Here is a 22,959-nt window from a genome sequence, read left to right on the forward strand (position 1 = left end):
CTTAAGCAAGCAAGGCAGATGGAATAAGCTCAGGAATCTCACCAACTTCTTAGTGGTGCCAGTTTCACTTCACTAGTCCTTCAAGTAGAACCGTGCATTAGCAACTTTGAATTTTCTTCCATTTCCTTGTCCTTACTTTGTGGCTGAGAACTTCTTGCCAGACCCACAAAGGTATTTAGGTGGCCCTTTCCCATATAAGTGTCTAACTTGACAAAGTGAAATCAAAACCTTTTGAATCCTGATGAGCTATATCCTTCCTTTCCTTTGTTATTGTGGACTGTATTTGGTTTTTATGGCATTTATTTTTCAGAAGAGGATAAAACATTTTATCACTTATGAAAATGTGGTTACAATTTGTATGCAGCTCTATAGAATATTACTTGGAGGTGTAACTCTTGCCATGCCATTTTCTAAATAGTCTATTTACTAAGTGTTAATGTGAGTCCCAGCAGGGTGCAGTTAGTAAACTTATGGGTGTTTAGAAGCTTTACACTAAACGCTGTACTAAATGCTCAAGCCTGCAATTAGAAAACATGTAACTAATAATGCTTGCTCATACAAATTATTTATATTGTATGAGGGATTTGCATGCAGCTTTGAATTGAGGACAATTAGGCTGTTCCCTTTTTCAGACCCTACCCACAAGTACATATGTTGATATACACATATGTACTTACACATGTATGTGTGTATATGTATATGTGTATATATATATATATATACACATACACACAAAAATGTGCATCTGTGTATGTATGTGTGCACTCTCTAACTCATCAAGAACCCCAGATTTGGTTCAAACTCCCTGGCTGTAGTTCTGCTGCAGTGCTCAGCAGAAGAATTTAAGATTATTTATCCAGCAGGAGATGCCTACAGTGCTGCTCCTCTGGCTGCTTGTGTAACTGTGCTCTCAATCCCAGATTCACCATGTCTAACTTATGCCACCTGGAAATGAGGAGACAGGCATTGAGTGAGTGACCCTCTTTCCATTTACTCATGCTCAGACACTTGGAATTTTGGTTGCTGTAGCTTCGTGAGATTTGTCATATCCTCAGTGGTGTGTCTGAGGTCTCACTGGAAATCTTTGCTGAAGCTAGACTGGAAACAGGATTCCCATGGGGAAACTAGCAGCCAAGCCCTTGAACCAGCTTTTCTTTCACACAGAATGGATCTGTGCAATTCAAACTGTAGTTATTCTATAGTCAGATTCTTGATTTTCTTAATTCAGGCAGAGATTTGTTTAAAACTAATTTTAGTCCATGGCCTGCAATAGTTTGTCCTAATCTATATAGCTGTAGGAAATAGAAATTTAAAAAAATATCATCAAGGTCTACTTTTTAAGTTTATCTGACGCCAAGTTCCTGAATTATTTCTGAAACACTCTTTACCATATCTTTATTGCACTGCTTCATAATGTACATATATAAAGCCTGTCTTTTTTCTAAAAAATAAACTATTATAAAAAGGGTGAAAAAATCTAACTATAGTGAACTTCTTTGCATTAATTGGTCACTAACTTTTATGCTGGCATCCTCAGTATCATCACATCTGTTGGCTTCATGGGCTGGAGTCTGGAGCTATTAACACTGAGAAATAAACCCAACTGCTGTTTTGTTTCACTGACCTCCTTTTTCTGAAATATTGTTTTACAGCTTTTGCCATTACTGTCCGTGAGTGATGCAAAGTGAACAAGAACTCTCAGTTCCTCATGGATACAGTCTACTTCTAATCCCAGGTGTAACATCTTCCCAGTATCACGAGTCATTTGCCATCCCCAGCTCTCCTTACTTCCTAGCCCACAGACAGTGAACCTGCAGAAGGGGTGTGTGAAGGGGTAAGAGGAAGGGCTGACAACAAGGATCTCCCAGCAGATTAGATATATAAAATAAATGTGTAGAGCAGATCAAAAGGATATTTCAGAACAGCATTTGTAATGAAAACAATGAAATTTTAATGAAAACCGTAATTGCTAAAACAGTTTTTCAAGAAATGTCAGTATTTACTTAGCAGCAGGAGAGAGTCTGCCCAGAATGTCTAGATTTTGCTTGGTATTGGAGTTAATATTGCAACAGACCTAAATTTAACTTTTTTTTTCCTAAGGGTAGGGTGTATGGGGGGGGGGGAGGGGAGAGGAGATCAATGAAGGAGGAAACCCTCAAAGCTTTGATCTTTCACAGTGTATTCTTGAGTACTCTACTACTACCTGCTGAAACCACACAACATTGTATTTTTAATTGGAAAAAGGATAGTATGTTTGTCTGTGATGGCATTTTGTAGGAATATGGGATTTGTGGGTCAAAGATGTGCTTGAAGCTATTTCTGTGGATGGTATCAGCTGTTTCTTTGCCAGTCTGGCATTGGAAGGGAGTCTGCACCAGCAAAGAGCTCAGCTCCCAGAGCAGCATATGTCCCTCTTCTCATCCCACCACTGCCACAACTGCTCACTGAGCCGAAAAGGAAAGCAAGCCTGTCCGAACAAGCCTGACAGCCAGGGCAAGCATGGAAGCAGATAGGTCAGTCTTGGCAGAAATGCACCGAATCCTTGCTAGTGAATGCAAGACTTTCCTGTCTCAAGGATATTTGCTTGGCTGGAACTTTAGATATAATTATTTTTAAAAAATCAAAATCAAACAAGCAAACTAAATAAAATACAAAAATAAAAAATAAAAACCACCAAAATAAAATGGGCTCACTTACCGTAACTGGGGAATTGCAAAGTGCAAGATTTTCCAGACTTCAGGCTAGGAAAATGTGTTGCTGTTTTTTCCCCTGAAATCTCCAGGGACATCAACACAATCAACAGAAAGCAGCCTGGTTTTGTCTTAAAACCAGTGGCAAGGGTTCCCTGGTAGGCAGTGTTTCTAAGCCTAGCTAGTATTTTTCAAGACAGGTAGCAAAGCTTGCAACAGATCAATTAGTTTTCATGGCAAAAGCCCCAAGTGTATCTCAGGGAACATGATACCATTTCACTTTTTATTTCCTAACTAGCATTACTTGGGATAAACATTTATCAAATTAGGTTTTTAATGGGCAAATGCCAGTAAAATGATCAGAGTCTAAATATCAGACACACATATCTTTTTGAAATGCTATTAGAAGTTTTTTATTACTCCATGCAACAATATAAGGGTGACTTAACTTGAACTTCTGCAATCAAAGAAGGTTTAATCATATTTGTAAGTTAACCTAATAGGCTGCCCACTGTCTCTGCAGGTGCAAAAGGATTCCAACTGCCAAAAAGCCATAGGTTTTAGTGATTGATTTTCCTGTAAACAAACAGGAAAGTGAAGCTACTGTATTGACCTTGGGATTTCCACCTATAGACATTTTATAAATATTTGGTGATACCTAAAATGTACTTTGAGCATGTGTTTATTATAATATACCATACTAAAATGAAAAACAGAATAAACTCAATTACTTCCTAAACATTTTGCCTGATAAATCTGGAACACGTTAAAAATATTTTAGGAATAATTGAAACATTTCACACATTCAGCATTGATGCAGCATTCTTTTTTATATCTAAACCATCTGTGTGCTACCCAGTGCTTGTCAGATGGGTACTGTGAAAAGGGTCTGCTGATTTTCTGGGAATTGTTCTGGCTGAGAAAGCATTTGACCAGTATAACCACACAGGTCAGGATTTATTAGCCAAGGCAGCACGTCTTAGCACACAGGCAGGTATCCAATATGAAACTCGCCTCAGAACGCTGCAACCCCTACTGTTTTCCCCTGGAACCTAATCCAGAAAACATGACTTTAGGGAGGATCCAGCAGAGGAGTTTCATGATCTTCTGCTGTTTCATGGAAATGTGTTTGGGAGCTATTTTTCTGGGGTAATCCATCATGAAATAATCATGGAATGAATGTGTCTTATATAGAGATTCAACTACTCCTCCCTTGGCTTCTCTACCCGCTGCAGTGGTCACTATAACAGTGGTCCTACTCCTGCCTTACACAGACAATCTCCTTCCCATTCCCAGACACCACCTCTGTATTTGTGATTATCATATTCGCCTTTTTAACCACAAAACCATTTTAGGAATTCATGGATAATCAATTACTTTTAACAATTTCCACAGCCCTTTTCTACTTCCTGTGATGCAGTGCCCCATCCTGTAAACATTTTCATTTCTAAATATAAACCTGTCCTTGGCTGCATTTGATTATACCCAGTTTATGAAGTGAGCCAGATCACCTTCACTCACAGGAATACTGTCATCTTTCTCTACTGCTTTCAAATCTGTGTAATCTGAAAAATGATGTATTAGAGATTATTTCTGTGGTATTTGTGATTTAAATAAAGATTGTGTTGGGTGGAAAGGAGAAAGCGGTGGATTCCCTTTCACAAAGTAGCCACTCATTTATATTTGCCCATAAAATATCTATGTTGAATTCTGGCAGTTACTTTTAAAAATGCTATTTCTTGGAATTTTGCAATCAGTTGACTGGTTTGTCAGATTTTAATTTGTCGATATTATTTTGCTGTGAATAAAGTCAGGTTGAGTTGACAAGCTCCAGCTTCCCTGCAGTCATAGTACTCTGCAGAGATTTTTACCTCTGCCTTCAGTACCACTATTTCCAGTGTGCTACTCTCAAATGAATGCCAGGGCAGTCAACTTACATTTATTTGGATCATCCCTCTTGCTTTTTTTTTCTTAAATTACAAGCATAGCATTTACTATCCACCTAAAGAAAGAGCAAGATCCTTAGCTGCTCCTCAAGACATCTTGGGGACAGTTAATCCAGCCCTTCTGAACTGAACAGAACTAAGCAGACTTGCATTCTCTCAGTTTACTACTAGATCAGAAAACATTTCATCAGCATCATATGATACTCATACTTCCTCCAGCTTTGATCCACCAGAACAGAGATACTTATTGAATGCATCTGTCTCATAACGTCTCATTACTAGGAGTTTAACCATCAACATTTAGTAATGGACTCACAGAAGTTCTTCTCATACCTCTTGTAAATTTATGGAAGGCATTTCTTGTCTTATGTGGGGTTTAACCTCTTTTGCCCTATGCAATGTATGAGGGGAGAAGAAGCTGGTTGCTACAGCTCAGGTTGGGAAGGCTCAAAGGAGGCAGAGCTTATATGAACCAGGCTTGGGTAAAAGCACTCAAACACCTGGGAGCTGCTTCCATAGGAAGTCTTCTGGAGGAAATTTTGGACAGAGCAGTCTTACAATGTGAGGGCTGGATGCCTACAGTAAGGCTCTTGTAACACTTTTAAAAGTACCTTTTTTCTTCCTAGTGAGCTGACTGGGTGCTTTCCTCCTGATCACAGTACCTGACACAGGACACAGCATCTCTGTGCTCCCATGAGGCTGCTGCTTGTGTTGCTGAAGGCCTGGCATCAGCAGAAGAATGATGACACAAAAGAACGCCTTTGTCTTCAAAAGGGAGAGCACAACAGAGCATCACTTCGCCTCATCCAAGCTCTCATGCTTGGCAGACCATGATGCCTCACCCAAACAGGCTGTTTAGGCTCCAGCCAGCACAGGTGAGATCATCTCACTGCCAGCTCACACCAGGCTCTCAGTGCTAGACAGAAGGCTCAGCAGCCCCCAGAGTGCACTAAGGAAAGCTAAGGATTTGCTGGCTATCATTGGGCCACGGAGATCAAGACACAGCTGGAGCAGAGGGACAAGGACCTGGGGGAGGAATGTCTCTGTGAAGACCTGTGGGGCATGAACAGCACTTGCCCCCAGCTTGAGACTGTCCAACGTTGGCACCACAGCAGCTGGTGCCAGCTCCTGGGGTGGGTGCCCGAAGGGCTGGGCTCTGCCATGGCTCCAGACAATCCCTCATGGAGGTGTTGTTGTGTTTGCACAGTCAGTGCAAACATCCCCTGAAGAAGCTTTTCTGAGCAGCTCTGGGTGTCTCTGCAGTGTGGCACAAGCAGAGGCAGGTGCCCAGGGTGGAGCACTTGGCGCCATGGCTTTTCCCACAGTTTTGGTGGCAGTGCCTCTGCAGTCACCCTTTCGACTAAAGCCCCACCAGGACCTTCTCAGTGACCCAGCAATGAACCACCTCCCAAGGTCAGGTTCCATGTACAGAACTGAGCTGGAAGAGATAAAATAAACCCAAATCCACCCATCTGGTGCTCACTGCAGGACCTCTGCCAGCGTGGAGTTCCACTGGGATCCAGGCCTTACATGTTATATTTTCTGCAGATATTCTTACAATTAAAAACAGGACTACAAAGGAATCTGGGAGGGAGCTCTTGGCAGCATGTTGAAAGCCTCTGAATAATTTTTTAAAAGAAGATTAATGTAACTGTTACTGGTACCTCTAGGGAAAAGAACAGCTCCATTTTGCAGCAGGCTGTAATTTGTAAATTGAATCTAATACTGCCACATAAATAATACTGCAGAGATTAAATCTGGAGAAAGGTGTGAAATGAGAGAGCTACAGCATCTAAGTAGCAAATGCAGCAAACACTTTTACAGTCACTGCAGAGCAGAATGTATTAACAAACATTTCTATTGTTCAAGTCAGCTCTCTGCTAAATGAGAATAACATGCACTTTATATCACAGGGAAAGTGCCAAATATTGCAAATTTCTTTTCTGTTTCCTCGGAGCTAGCTTCTTTGGTCTCCATGTTGCAGTTTTGTGTTATTGTTCAAAGAAAACTTTTGGGTCCTGAATGTGTTCTCTATAAACTGTAAAAACTCCAACTTAATACAAAAGCTTTGTATGTTTCCTGTCTGGGATAGGGGTCATGAAGCTACCAGAATGCATAATCTCATGAAAACATTAGTGTCTCTTAAAAAAAATTAGCAAAATGTAAGAATGTCCTGGTCTTGTCCTTTCATCCCCTGGCACCATGTGACATCCAGCAGCCTGTGCACAAGCCTGATCCCAGACTGTGAGATTTTATTGGTATTTAGATTACTCTTGTAACACATTACTCACTGCAAATAGTTATATCTACTAGAACTTATAACTAGTAAAGGAAAAAATGTGTGTGTGCTCTGTGTGCTGTTAAAGTTGTTAAAACAGTAATTTCCTGAGATATTAGCTCAAATTTGTTCAAAGGGACCATTTCACAGGCAAATATTTCTTAACTTCATCCTATGGTCTAAAGGTTTCTCTTTTGATTTCCTGTGTGTCCATCACCTCTGTCCTTATACTTCCAGGCAAATTTCTCCTTTGGCACAACAGGGTAGCAGCTGGGTCATCTCCCTTCCTATGAATTGTGCTAAAGTCTGGTCCCCTGCTCTGCTCCAACCCACTCAATATCCATAAAGAGGGAAGAAAGACATCAGCATTGGCTGTGAAGTGACCAAAGGTAATTTCCCAGCTATGTCATGGACACTTCCTTGACTCCCAGAGTAGTCTGTCACTGGGAGTAGAGTGTGTGCAGGGTGATGAGTGAATTGAATGTTGTACTCTTCATTCTATTAAGTCAAACAGACCATCTGTGTTCAATAAGACACAAAAAGTCCAAAAGTTTCAAAGGTTTTCGCCTTGTTTTGGGCAGCTGCCATGTTCTGGTTGCATTTTTTACTCCTGTCAAAATGTTTTTCAATGCACAGGATTTTAGGTTTTCTGATTAGGAATGCTTGTGTAGTATCAGCCTCAAAAAACCTCAAATTCAATAAAAAATGCGGATACAATTTTCTATTACTCTTTCCAGAGTTTCCTGAGACCTGTGAAAAGATTGAAAATTTCCAACCTGGAACAAAATATTTCTATCATTCCAGAAATTTACTATGCTTTTTCTGTTTTTTAGGGCTGAAAGACAAAAACTTTCCAAGACACCCAAGAGCTGCCAGTGTTTATGGGTATTATCATAAAAGATCAGAAGTGAGAGGGTTTCTAAACACATACAGCATTTAGCACTTCAGAGGGTGTCCAACATAACATTTAGTTGCATATACTGCTTCACCAACAACTCTTGGAATCTGATGCACTCTAAAAGTTGCTTTCTTGCAAAATTTCTGTTACTTCTTGCGAACATCTTGGATTTTATCTGCCTTTTTGAAGATGAAAACAAAACCCACATGGTACTTGGGCAAGAAGCCATTTTTTTTCTGGATTTTTGAAAGGCTTGAAGTCCCATAACTTACAAACATGAGAACAGCTGTCGTGGGTGAGATGAAGGGCCTGTCCATCCCAGTATCCGACATCTAATGGTGTGACAGGACCAGAGGGGAAGAGCAAATGGGCAAAGCGAATGCGTGTGGCACTTCCCCTGTTGTCTCCCAGTCGCCCACCACATGCACCACAAGTATTCTCATGGCAGATGTAGAGCTGTAATTTTTATTAATTTGGTAACCCTTGAGGGGATACCAACACAAACTGTGGATTGCTTTGTTTTTGCATTGGATTCCAATCATTTAAATGAATCCAGAAGGTAGGAAGGAAAAAGAAATAGGATGGGCAGGAACTCCTGATCTAGGATCCCCAGTTGTGAATTTTTATGTAAGACTATTCGATTTCTCATTCAAGATGAGGTGACTTTGCTATATCCTGTAGCAGCAATACACAGACCATAGTTTACTTCAGGCACATTCCTGTGATATCTTTTTTGTCCCCCATTCTTCCTCACTCATCCCTGGACTGTGAGGTAGTGCTGTACAGTTTTACCTCAAACTTTAATAAGAGGGCTATCCAAACAGCTTTTTTTATCTCAGTTTGGAAGTAGGCAAGAACAGCCTAGTGGACAAGCCATGACATGTTAGTCCATTATTGGTACGTGCTGAGCACCCAAGGAATATCAACTACAGTGTCTCACCCTACTGCTTGCTATGGACTCTTTCATGGCATGGAAGGAATTCTATCCATCCTATCTCTGGTCCCCCAGGAAAAAGGTCTTCATTAGCTTTGGCAGGGTAAGCAAACCTGCTCCCCTCAGAGTGACACCACCTGATTACAAGAGCTGCTGGGGATCCGAGGGTGGGATTAGCTCACCACTGCACATCCCTTTCACACAGTTGGCAGCAAGAGGCATTTGGAGTCACTGGTTGTTCTCCACTGTGGGATTGCCTGTGGCAAGTGGTCCTTAGACAGCCAAATAGTCCTCCTGGGGGAAAGTATCATAATTATTCCTGGACATCTAGATGGGGTGTCTGTCATCTAGCCTCACTGATCAAATCACACCATGTCCTCAAGAAGTGAATATTCGCTAAAGACCTGGTTCTCACTTTCTCAAGGCAGAATCACTCTTCATCTCCCCACGTCCTGAAAAGAAAAAGCGGGGAGGGAAGGGGGGAAGAGAGAAGAAAGCCATGAAAATTCAAAGTTCATCTAAATCTATCAACATGTGCGTAACGCATGTTTGTGTCTATTAATCACTGCTGGGGAAACACAAAGCCACAATGCCATTATGGAAAAGACAACAGATCATTCCAAAGCCATATGGCCACCACCATTGATCCTCACATCCAGGAATCAATGAATGATCTTGACTGGTAAGAATGTAGAATAAGAGCCAATATTATAACTCCTCTGCTTCTACAGACTGGGGAGAAATATACTTGGACTGTAATTCAAAACTGCAACAAAGGGCACATGAATGTGCTATCGGTATTTGCTATCAAAGGATCTGCTCATGTGGCGTGATGTGCTCCAAGAGTGATTACAGCAACATTTAAAAAAATTACATTGCCCTATTTGTTCCTTAATAAATCAGTTTTTTTAACAGAATCCTGACCCAAACCCTTGATATGTATGATTCCATATTTTTGGGTAGAAATATATATATACTGAATATGACAAGTGGATGTGGGACTCAGTGTCTTTGTTTTGGTGCTTTCATTGATGCAGAAACCAGACAGGGAATTTCCAGCTAGCATAACAGGCTCTAAATGTCTTCAACCATGTTTATAAGCTGTGTTAGAAGGTAGGTGGTCTCTGACATGGGTCTTTAAATGCAATGGGCCAGATATTCAGCTGGTCTTAATTGTGACTCTGTTGTCTTTGAGAGTACCATGCTAATTTTACCCAGTGTAGGATCTGGCTCAGCATGCCCTTTCCACAGTGTCTGCTTAATCTGTGTAAATCTGAATTAATCTAAAGTAGCTTTCAATATCATTTAAAACTACCCCAAGGAACAAAATCCTCTTTACAAGGATAAAATGGCATCCAGAGATATTTCCTTATAAAACGAGCCTTCAAAAGCTCATCTCCCATTCTGCAGAAATATGCAGCAGTCTTCAGTTCTCAGCTGGCACAGAAAGAGGGCCTAAATTCAAATCTCTCATTGGACCATTCAAGAAAATTTGGATTTGTCCTGCAACTGTGTATAATTTGCAGTTTAAAATTTCAGATAAATAGATAGGAAAATGTCTTGTTATAAGACACTGTTAACCTCTTTAGGCAGGACTTACAGCAAGAATGAAATGAAGCAGTAACACACATTCCCCTCACTGACATTTATGGGTTCTCTCCAGCCTGAAGAGAAATGTCACTCCCCTCCCAACTTTCATAAAGTTCAGTGTTCCCACTGGGTTGGCATTTACATCTTTTTATTATAGAAGGCCTATGGGTTTTAGGTTATTTTCCTGGCCTGTCTAGTTCAAGCTACTGCTGTCCCTCAGCTCAGCATGTTTTCCAGAGCTGAATGAGGAGACACCAAATCCATTTCTCTTTCCTCGGTGTTTTGCTAGTTGGCACAGCCTCCCTTGGGAAGTGAGACATGATTTCAAATGCCCACTGCTCATGGAAGTTCCAGGCCAGGAAGTGTTAAGGAGGGGGATGTTTGGCTGCCTCCCCATATGTTGAAACACTGAACTGGATATTCAGTCTGGGATTTTTCCCTTCCTGCCTGAAGGCTGTCACAGGCCAGAGATAATTCCCAGAAGGCAAGGCATCTGCAGCCACCCTTTTTTAAGGGAAAAGGCAGTGAAACTGTATTGGCATGATCTTTGCTGCAGCACCCTGGTGAAGCTGGAGCAAGGCAGAATAGCTCCAGAGGCTATTTCCAGGGACTGCTTTTCATGCTGTGCTTGGGAGAGAGGTTGGAGCATGGGTTGCAAAATCCAATTTCCAAACACCAGCGATGCGAATAAACAGAATAAATTTGTGAACCTGTGGAGTTAGGAGGAGGTTCCTTGGACGCCAGTGACACCTCAGTATTAGACACCAGGCAGGGGTAACATTTGTGGTGCCAGGGGCCTGTGCAGGGAGCACCCTGCAGCACACAGCTGCTCTGGGCTGTCTCTGTGTCCCAGATGCAGGAACTATGCATGTGCATCCCTTTGACCGACTATCAGGCAAGAATGCATGAAAATTAAACAAATTACTGGTTATTACGAGAAACATATTTCATTAATTGGCTTCTGAGGGCAACATTTTATTGGGCAACAACTATCAATAAGCAAAGTGTGGCACTTGTTTAGTATTAGAACTTTATTCTAGCCTAAGGGTAAGGAAAGACTAAAGGATCAAGGAGACAAATGAAAAACAAACACGGAAAGCTGCAAAGTTAAAAACACTGAGGGGAGGAAGCCACAAGGGAATGGGATTAGATTTCAGAGTCTCTGTAAGTGAGCACTAGGATCTTTCTTGTAAATTAATTCCACACTTAATTTTTGGAATTCTTTCTTACTTTTTCAGACTCCAGCCAAAACTAAGTCAGATGAAATGTTATAAGAGATTGGCATCCTGGGATGTAGTGGTAAACTAGTTTACTTTCCCAGTTTCCTTTCATATGTAGATTAAGCACTGAATTTTCTTTTGTCATTGCTTGCAAAGATCTAAGTTTCCTTCCTAAGGCATCATCTTTTATTAATCAGCTTATCCACAACAGAGTCCAAAGAGACTGGAAATGGGTTCAGACAGATGTTGATAAATGTCTTAAGTTTCTTATAAACTAAATCAAGGCCAGCCATGTTTTATTAATAAGCTAACCTTCAAACATACTTTTCCCTCTGCATACTGTATCACACTTTATATGCTATCCTGTTTACACTATTTGTCCCAATTTTATTCAAGGTTGTTAACATCCCTTTCTTAAAAAGGCAAATATAACATATATCTATAATGCAGTCATAAGGGGTAAAAGATATCATCTGCTAAAACACATGCTATGCTACATGCCAGGTGTGGTAAGGATTTGGAAAGACTAGTTTCCTCATTGTTATAACTCCTCTTCTTTAATTTTATTTAATTTTTTTTGTACCTGTTGCTGATTAAACATGTTTAACCAGCATGCAGCTTAGCTGATACTATCACCTTGCTGTGGAAAATAGACTTCTGTCATGCCCCTGAAGCTTTCTCCCCTCTCAGCAGCAATGTTGTGGAGTAGATCATACTATCCATCTTCTAAGAGCCTGTTCTCAGTCCAGACAGAATAGAAAACCCCAGGCCATTCCAGATCAATATGCAGTCTCATGGAGGATCCCAAATCTTTCAGCTGTTGCCTAGCATGAAGTGGACACTTGAACACAGACCTAAGATTTTTAGATTGTTAATATCATTAAGATCATTCATATAAGTTGTAAGTATTTAGAGTAATGCTTCCATAAAACAAATGTATGGAGGCACAAAGGACTGGGCAGGCCCTGTGACAAGGGTGATCTGTGAAACCAGAGGACTTGTATAGTATTTCCAGTGGAAAATTTGATGATAGGGACAGATGACAACCCAAGGAAAACATTAGGGAGGTGAGGAGAGCATGGACAGTGATGTCTGGCTCGAAGTGTTAGAGAAATGTTGATCTGGATGTCCCTCAGTGACCAGAACTGTGAATGTGATTGGTGACATTATCACCTTCAAAAAAAAGCTTAGATTATTTTAGAAGAGGGACAGGAAAAAAAATCCCTCTAAATTGCTTTTGGCAACTTATTTTTTTAACCTATCCCTAGAGGTTGGTGTTTTAAAGGCATAAGAATGTTACTGAAAGAAGCATTACTGCAATTAGGGGAACATGACTGGTTAAAGGTGTCCTGTGATATGCCTTACAGCATGACATCTACAGGGCTGCATTTTTGTTCTCCACAAATCCAACTGTCAGATATTTTGCAGTATTAATCCTCATTAGAAAGCAAGTTTCAGAGAGAACATATCTTCAAGAGGTACCTTTTCTTTGTGATGGTGTTTTATAGAATTTTAGGCTTTTGCAAGATGATTTTTCAGAGATGCTGAACATTTAATCTTTCATTAAAGTGTTTTAGGGATGGAGAGATATCATAATTTTGACGAACAAAAATCCAGTACCTTCTACCTTGAGAAAAATCCTGTCTATATTGTCATGGATTGCAACTTTATCATTGACTTAAACATCTTTATTTTAACATTGATAAAGTTTGCACTATCTCTGTTAAAGCTGGAAATTATATATGTAAAAAAAAAAAAAAGAAACAAGAAAAAAGAATGTATAGTCAGAGGCTCCTCTCACAAATATGGCTCTGGGATATGCAGCTGAGAACAGGATGTTCACACAAGCACAAAATCCCAAGTAACATGTATCATGAAACACTTCCTATTAGGTCAGAGTTACACTGCTGATTCATTAAAATACAGTATTGCACTCAGACTTCAACTTTCAAATGAAATCATCTGAAAAGTGTATCGTTGTGCCTGAAGCAGCATGAAGTCCTGTCCTGACTTCTATACTCCTCTCCTCTCCCACGTTTCTTACAAAGCCTTCCTATGGGAAAAGTAATGAGAAGATAAGGAGAATTCAAGCAGAGAACCTTGAAGTACAGCAAATAATTTATCTCAATAAAATGGAATATCCATGAGAGATCTGAAAAGACCATCAGATAATTAAAGTGATACATGATTGGAAAACTATTTCTGAATGTGTCAATTAAACATCTGTTAAATGTTTTAACAGAAACTAATGAAACTGTGGTGAAAAGAGAAAAAAAGAAAACCACCAAAAAGATGTCTCCAATTTACTAGACCTATTGTTTCACAAATGCATTCCCCATTGTACCTCAGTGTGCTAAAACGCTTTAAACCTCTTGCTCTCATCAGGTTCTTGCATAAAGGATCCCCTCTGCTCCTTAGGTGCTTTTTGACAAGTGTAAGATTCCCCTTTGCTAACCAGCCTCAAATCTCACTGAAGCTAACGGGAAATCAGGACTGTCCTTCACCACGCAGGCTTTGGCCCAGAGGCACAAATGAAAATACTTTCACCATCTTTATCGTGTCCAGGAGATGAAAGGAGAAATTTCAGTGGCGCTTAGCACTAGCCTTGTAGGCCTCATATTCTGTGCTTTTTCCAGGACTCAGAAATCCCACGTGCCAATTCCTCTTATTTTTATTGTAGCTGATGAAAGTTCCCAGCATGGAGAATCCTGAGAGTCTAACTGCCAAAATTCCCTTGCAAAAATCCAACCTCTAAAAGATCCGTTTTCTCTCCAGAAAGAATATTCTTCTAAACAGTTCATGACTGCTCAGTGCAGGGTGTCCTGCTGAACACCAGTTCAAAGGACCTTCCCTATCATCTTCACATAAAGTTGTAACCAGGCTGTTCTGCAGTGATCACTACATTTCACTGAGGTTTAAAGCAGAAAAACTTCTCTGCAGAAAGAAAGTGAGCTGCACGATTCAATGGCCACCTATTCCATGAGAAGAGTCACCATCAGTGGGTGCAGTAAAGCTTGAAAAGCCCTGCTCTTTAAAATCAGTCATTTATTTTCCTATCAGCTAATATTAATTTTCCTATCATACTAATATGTAGCAGCAGGCAGCCAGAAGCTCACTTGAAGTGGACAGAATTTTTTTACATTAAGGTTGTCAAACACCTCTTAGTTATCCCAGTGTCATCAACAGAAAAATTAGGACCATGTTTTTCCTAGCAAAAAAACCAAGATCAGGACACAGGCCTGGACTTTCAGCACAGGCCAACTATCCTTCTTCCAAGAACAGCTCCAATAAAGTAACAAAGACTTTCTTCTTCAATTTCTTGGGATGTCCTCAGAGGGGATGTTGACTGCAGTTTGTATTTCTTGTTCTGCCTAATTTGCTGAAAAATCTCAGCTGTACCTCTTCAACATAGTAATCAATTGGAAATATCAATTGCTTTTAGTGGGTGAACTGCCCTTCCTACTCTCTGCAGGCTGTGTGGGACAGGACAGGACCCCCTAAACTCCCGTGCTCACTCCCTCTAGCCTGGGAGTCGTTCAAACTGCGCTGTATCAGCAGCAGGCACAGGCCACGGTCAGAGTGTGCTGTTGCATGGTGTGGCAGTGCATCAGCCCTCCCTGCGGACGTTAACAGCAGGGTGCTCAGTTTGGTGTGCCAGGGCCCTGGGGTGTCACTGCCGTGCCCAGAGCTGTGCTCTGAGCCTGGGCAGCTCCCACACCATGCCTGGCGAGCCAGCGGCTCCAGCGTGCACCGCATCCATGGCCCAGATGTTGGGCCAATGTCACAGCTCCAGCTGCTGGCTTGGAATGGGGAACCCTGATCCCATGCCAGGGAGCAACTGCAGGGAGCAGCTGAGGGCTGTGCCTGTGTGTGTGTGTGTGTGTGTGTGTGTGTGTTTTGAAAAGCATTAATATGTCTGGCTGTTGGCGGGAAAATGACTTGTTAAATTGCTCAGAGGAGGCCTGGCCCACCTATAGTGAGACTGGAGCAGTGTATAATCACAGAGAGTGTAACTGATGGGAAAAATGTGCTGGGTTTACTGAGTGTAATAGATGCTAAAAGGTACAATCTGCTGTGTAGTTTAACAGCTCCTATTAAACCCACAGACAAAGCATTTGTTGGGACTGTGGAAATTCTACATCTCCTGTTCCAAAAGCCACTGGTGAGCACAAAGTATTTCTCTTTTTATAAGCTGAATCATAAAAAAAATATAGAAAATGCAATTTTTGAATATGTGACTGGATTAATGAAATTAACATACTACTACTAGTTTAAAGAGTTTAATGATTCTCTAAGGAAAATGCAAACTGAAGGCATTAAAAAATACCAGCAACTGAATGAAGCTGACTTGATCCCCTCTGTGTTACAAATTGTTCCAGCAATGAAGACAACTGCTAGAATGCCAGGGTGCTCTGACAGCATCTGGTAATCTTTACAGCAGATAAACTGCTGGTGAGGCAGACATCACAGGCGGCTCTTGGACTATTCTTTTCCCTTCTTCTTGTGGTAAATAATCTTCAAAGCATGTTCAAGCACAATCAAAACACTGGGAAAATAAAAGACAAAAAAAAGAGCAACCACTTTCTCAGAAGGGAAAGAGCAAAGGATCCCAGATCACCTTCTGGAGACTATGGAGAGCAATGTGGCTCTACACTCAATTAAGAGGTGTTTGGACTTTGCAATTAGAGGAGCAAGTTGTAATGCAGAGCTCATTTCACAGTCTGCTGCTTGAAACTGCAATAAAAGCATCAGGGACTGCTCAAAAGCATATCTGGGTTTGACTTCAGCAGCGCTAAACCACACACAAAGGAAATTCTTGCTGCAGAGACTGTTGCTACAGAGAAAGTAAAAAAAAAAATAAAAAGAAAAGAAAAAAAAAGCTACTATGCTAAGTACCTTAGAAACCAGTTGACAATATCCAGCTCTGCAGCTGGGTGTATGGTTTGATACTGTAAGAACCACTACTCTCATAGAGGTAGAGCCAGCCCACAAGAGTGTGGTGCTCCAAGGTTCCACCAACTGGGATCAGGGACATCCCCCCATCCCCTGGGACAAGGCAGATTGCCCACATCTGCTGCACCAGAAAGGCAAGAGGTTGCAGCTCCTGTGGATGAAGGATGGCAGAGAGGAGGCACTTCCAACATGCAGAAGGATCTCAATGAGAAGTTGATGACTGCTGCAGCAGAAATTAGGCAGAGTTTAATGATAGGGAATTTAATGGCTGTGCATTGTGGTGGTGAAAGAATCCATGCTAGGTGTATGAAAGCATAATAAATCCAGGATGAAGAGAAAATCTTGACCATCGGAAAGTTATGGTATTATTGAGTAGCTTGTCACTGTGAGAAGATCTACCATGTCCAGACAGTTTACGCTATAGCAGCATTTTGAATGTGAAGTGCTGGCGCTACCAGACAAGGAAGGCCCTGGCAGACCCCAAGACTATTGATCTGAGCTGTTGATGGCTGCTTTGAACAGAGCTCTAGGGCTCCAGAGAACTGGTAGGTTTTCTCCAGTGGCTCTTCTGAAGCCAAGTGCCTCAGGTGCTCTCAGAAAGTTTAAATAGCCCGGATTTGGATCATTTGGGTCAGTCTGTCTGACATCACATGGATAATGAACTAACTCTCATTACTCAAAAGAACAGACCTGAAAGAACATAATTTTGTGAACCATTGCTAAGGCAGTGAGTCTCATGATGGAAAAGCTGGATTGTGTCACTGTAGGAACACAGCAACAGGACCCATATCTTGTGCCTGTGGTTTTCACTGGGTTTGTGCATAGCCATTGCTTGAATATGAAAAGAGAGAGACTGTGCATCCCTCAAGTACTCATAGCACCTCAAAATGCATTCTGGGTACAAAGCAGCAGAAAAATAACTAAATTTATACCCTGCCTTACTCCATCTATGCAAAAAACAAGGGTCCTATCAAGTCTATTTCATCTCCTTATTTTCCTGCTCTTTCCACAGACCGAAGGCTAGTGACACCTGCCATATCATTGCCACTGTATTACCTATTAAGTTAATAAACTAGATTAATAATCAACTAGATCCTAGGAAGCTCTTTGATCTCAAAGGAACATTACAAAAAGTCCTTCCCTCAAAAGCCTACTGCTCATAGAAAGTGCTGATCCTTGGACTAAATTGGAGCTTGCGTGAATTTGGTTGAGAAACGATTTCACAGCCCTGATACACATTGTTATTTCTACAAAGACATCAGTGGATCCACTTCAGGTAATTTCCAAGAATCATGCCAGGCTGAACTTAAGCTCTTATATTTTCCCCTCAGTGCCTGGAAGCCCTGACTCACTAAGAAGTCATGTCCTTCAGTCCTTTATATATTTTCATTTTGTTTTTATCCCCATGTGCAGAAAACATTCAACAGTACATCGCATTCAGGCCTCTTCTCTATTTGTACATTGGAGTGATCTTCCCTTTGTCTAAAGGTCAGATTACATTAGCAGTTCACATTCCTGGTTAAACATGCAGGCAGATGTTTTCTTCAGGGGGCAGATCATGTAGGAGGAGGCATCGTTTTCTCCTCCGGTCTTCAGTCAAACTAAACTTGTCATCTTCAGCTGTGTAAACGTGCATCTTAACTAAATGGCATATGCTTCATTTTGGATTAACATTTCAATGAACTTAAAACCATTTGAGGGTCTGTTATCTCTTTTCTTAAATCCTGGGACGCTGAAAATAATGGCAGGTCTGCTGTTAATTTCAGGAAATGGTACTGGAACTTCTGCCTCCCCCTCAGCTAAAATATAGTTCAGTCATGAAAAATGGAAATACATTTCACTCTATTTAGCAAGGACACATTCTGAAATGCAATTTGGCACTGAGGAAGTAAGTCTGGTTCATGAAATGGCTATGTATGTAGAAAAGAAATTACTTTTCCAAAGCCTCCAGCTTCTCTTTAATTAGACTAAAAACCCAAGACTGTGACAGGTTTTCTGTTGACCTGGAGGTCCTTGTGGACCCAGCCTTCAGCTGCACATGAATGTTTCACCTCTACTAATTTTCTATTATTTTCTGTGAAACTTGCATCCCCCAGCTTCAATTTTCAAGGTCTAGAACTTGCCATGCCTTAGAGAAGGAACTTTATGTGAGTGTTTCACATTCGGGAGATCATAGCATAAATGCAGCTTTCTGAAACTTTTGCTTGCAATTCACAGAGAAGAGAAATTTGAAATTATGGAAAAAAGGATTTTAAATAAAGAAGTGTTCCCCCAAGCAATACTTCCACAATAACACAGACTCTGAAAGTTGATTTTTTTTTAAGAATTAGGGTTGCTTTATTAGGAACTTCCTAGGGTCTACTTGGAGTCAGGAGGTAGAGATTTTCTCTGGGCATGCCTCATCATCTCTTCTCTGGGTGTTAGAAGTATTCACCTTCAAATTAACCTACCAGCAGGGTCTCCTGATGGCTTCTTTTAGTTCATTCATATGTTGTCACATGTCACAGTCGCCATATATCAGCTCCGCAGCAGATTGAGAGGAAGGCTAGAGTCTGGGCCAGCACTTAGACTCAACTGGCTCTGTGTATGGGGTGGGGTTTAGGGTGACAGTGCAAGACTAACTGTACTACCATTTGCTATGAATATTGACACATCCCAACAGAATATTCCATTTTGTTAACAACTCTATAAAACTATGATCTGAATATTTTAAATTGTCATCTGTGATTGGGTCAATCTTCTAATAAATAGTTGAACATATAGGCAGCAGGCAGAAGAAAATGTATCCATATCTCTATCTACAGACAGGATTGGACTAGGAAAAAAATAACCAGCTCTGCTTCTCTTGAAGAAAGTGGTGACTTTTCCTTTTTAAAAAAGAGAGCTTGAGTACTGTCACACTGAGTGACCCATCCCCTCTTATGTGGCCTTTCTACCAGAGTTAGGTCTGTTCCTGTGAAAGCTTGCCCAGACTAGCTAAGCTTTGGAAACAAGGATGTTCCTGTAGGCAGGAAGTTTTACTGGATCAGTTGGAAGAGTGCAGGGCTGCTGAGCATGCTGGCATTGCTCTCAGCCCTCATGTGTCACCACTCAGGCAATGAACATGTCCCAGCTCTGCCCCACATCCCTGGCTCCTCCAGAGCTCCTGTGGCCATCTGCCAGGGAATCCCTCTGGAAAAGGAGGAGGAAGTGCTCTGATCTGATCCTAGTGCGGCCAGGTGGAAAGGAAAGAGACACATGATGGCAGCAAGGTGTTTCCTGTAGGATCACCGGCAAGTGGAAAGGAAATGTGGGACTACTTAGGCAAGAGGCATGGTCTGAGAGATGGAGACAAGGAAGGAAGATCAGAAGAGGATTTAGGAGGGAGAATTGGAGGTGTGAAATCTGAGAAACAGGTCCTGGGATATTTAGGCAGCAAGGACAAACTTCTCTTTCTCAGCTGCCCTCTTTTCCCAGTCTCAGAGTCAGTAACTCAAAAATTAAGGATTTGGCAAAAAAGTTATCTTGCAAATGAAAATATTGCAACCCTGTGGGGAAAAATACTATGTGATCATGTAATTAAAGTTTGCATCCTGATACATATGTAAAGTAGGCCAAATTTAAATTGTGCAGACAGTAAATATTATTTAAAAATTAAATTGTAGAAACATTTTATGACCTGTTGACTTTTTTGTTTTATTTAGGGGGAATAAAATTGTTGAAATATGTAGAGCAGCCAAAACAATGAGATGGAGAACACTAACACTGGAAAATATTCAAGCAGCGGATTGAAGTGACAAGAGATTATCTCAAGAGACGCACAGGCTACCAGAATTTATTTCTTCTTCACTTGCAAGTTCATATTATTTTTGTTATATTCTTCCTCTTTTTCTTTTCTTTTTTTTTTTTTTTCCTGGAAGCTGATCAAATATCTGTGGGGATAAATTTTAAATCACAACAGTGCATTTCAGTGACTAAATACTGATGATGTCTCTCTTAATGACTCACTTTTCTGTTATTTCAAGAGGAAGTATGTGTCCATTCATGATAAGAGAAGAAGCCTGAATTTTGCAGAAATTTCTCAAGTCTGTGGAGTGCCATTACATCCAGCTTCAGACTAAACAAATACACCCAGCAACATATGGAATTAAGGGCTAAAGATTAAGTCCACTAATATAAAAGAAACTGTTTCTTCAAATGCTTTGCATCAGACCTCACATTTCCATTGGAAAAAACTTCACAGCCCATTGTATAAGGAGCATCTTAAGAGAGGATGTTACTCCATGAACATTCATACTTTAAATTTGCTGTAAATGTTGTGTATCAGAGGTAGCTTCCAACAACATTTTTTTGTATGAAAAAATGGTAAATGGAAAATGTTTCCTGATTCCTAGAAGAACTGGTCAGATGATATGTGATGGCAGACTCTGGAAGAAGCAGCTCAGCCCTGGCCTTAGTCTTCCCATGGAAATAAAATGGAGTTTTTTGCCTTTTACTTCAAAGAAAGACAAATACAATGATCCTGAGCATCTGTAAGAGTTGCACCCTCTGCCCAGAACTCCTGAAATGGCTCAGCTCACACCGCCAAGACAGTGCCATCCCACTGTCTTATAAATGCTCATAATCAAGAATATAGTATTCTCATGAATACTATATTTATTAAGGTCCAGGGGGTTTCATACTTGAGGCCGAACTCTGTTTTGATTTACACTTTGTTCTGTTCCGGGCAGAATCTCACCACATTGAGGAGCACCTGATCCATGGGTGAGCTCTTCCAAGCACACAGCCCCCATCTTCAGCAGGATGGAGCACCAGACCACAGCACTCCCCAGGAACCATCTCCTGAGCACCTCAGCAGCTCACTTGTGTGTGGCAGGGGTGTCAGCATTTGGCCAAAAATATCTTGGTCCCAAAGCTGCACACTGTCAGATACAACAATCTCGTGGTTTTTATCTACAGTGCCATTATTTTCCCTTTCCTTGTGTTTGCACAGTGAATTAAGTTATTTTGGAGCAGAGCCAGCATCATTCTCAGACTATATGTGAATATATTCCCATAGACTGTCATTGTATTTTGAGGGAAAACTAAACCAAATCTGCAGCTTTCTACTCCTTTTAGTATTAATTCAAAGGAGAGGCTATCTTGCTGCTCTCTTAGATAAATGAAGTTTAGAAACATCAGTGGGAGTTTGGCTCTTCTGTCTGAAGAGAAGAAAATCTGGGAGATTTTCTAAAAAGTTAATGTATTCTTTTTAATTTGTGGATTTGGCTTCTATCATAAGTTCCAAAAGCATATAGTCTTCTCCAAAATATGGCCTTTTCCTTGATTTTAATTAATTTGCCAGAGGATTAGAGGAATCAGCCCTTTGTCTTGCCCTGTTTGATAGTGTCTCTGGTGTTGAAGCAATCAGTGAGCCTCTGTGAGTATGGATACAGGAATCACAGAATCACAGAACTGGTCAGGTTGGGAGGGATCACAGAGGGTCATCTGGTCCAACCTCCTTGCTCAAGGAGGGTCATCCTAGAGCACATTGCCCAGGATTGCATCCAGATGGTTCTGGAATATCTCCAAGAAGGGAACCTCCACAACCTCTCTGGTTCCAGTGTGTGATACTGACACAGTAAAGTTCTTCCTCGTGTTCAAGTGAAACTTCCTGTGTGGGAAAAAGGTTCCTCCACAGCTCTCTACACCTGAGCTAGGAGCAGCTGCTGGGCTGGCTGTGCAAGACCAGGCTCTGCCCCCACATGTGGGCTGCCACAGCAACAACCTCTTCAAGCCTGAAGATCCGGTCCCTCCTTAATCCTCAAGGGACTTCAGCAGCATTCATGCCTATTTCTTGTAAACATATGTTGCAAACATTATATGTAATTTTTGTATTGCAGTTGATAGCTTTAGTGAGTAATTATTCATAGGAGAAGCTGCTCTTTGAAGTCAGGGTTTGAGACCACAAACAGAGGATATGTGCCCAGCCACTTGCAGGAAAATAAACACAGAGGCCCGTTCTGCTGTGCCACCTTTAACAAACATGCAGCACTATTCAGGGCTTTTAAAAGAAAACAACAGAGTTCCTCCTGCCACCCAGTAAAAAATGTATGTTTGCAATTGCGTCTTGTTTTGCATATGATTGGTAGCATACTTTTAAACTGCTGTAAGTAATAAAAATATATATGTGCAAGTTGGCCATAAGAAATGCCAAAGTTTCACCTAATAAAATTTTGGTATGCCTCAATTTTCAAAGTAAATTTGATTTATTTGAGCCACCAGCCATCTGATGACAGCCTTGTGTTTTTTATATGAGTCATGTCCCAAGGGATCTAGAATATGCCAATAGTGTACCTTGGATCAGATCCAGTGTCCGCAAACAGGTTTTCATTAGACTTTGATGCCAGTTGCATTGGGGAGCAGAGAGGCTGCTGAAAACCAGCTTTACTTTGGGATTGTTTCTTTCTTTTAGAAAAAATAACAAAGATC

The sequence above is a fragment of the Zonotrichia albicollis genome, chromosome 3 (assembly GCF_047830755.1).
Source record: "Zonotrichia albicollis isolate bZonAlb1 chromosome 3, bZonAlb1.hap1, whole genome shotgun sequence".
Classification (NCBI taxonomy): Eukaryota; Metazoa; Chordata; class Aves; order Passeriformes; family Passerellidae; genus Zonotrichia; species Zonotrichia albicollis.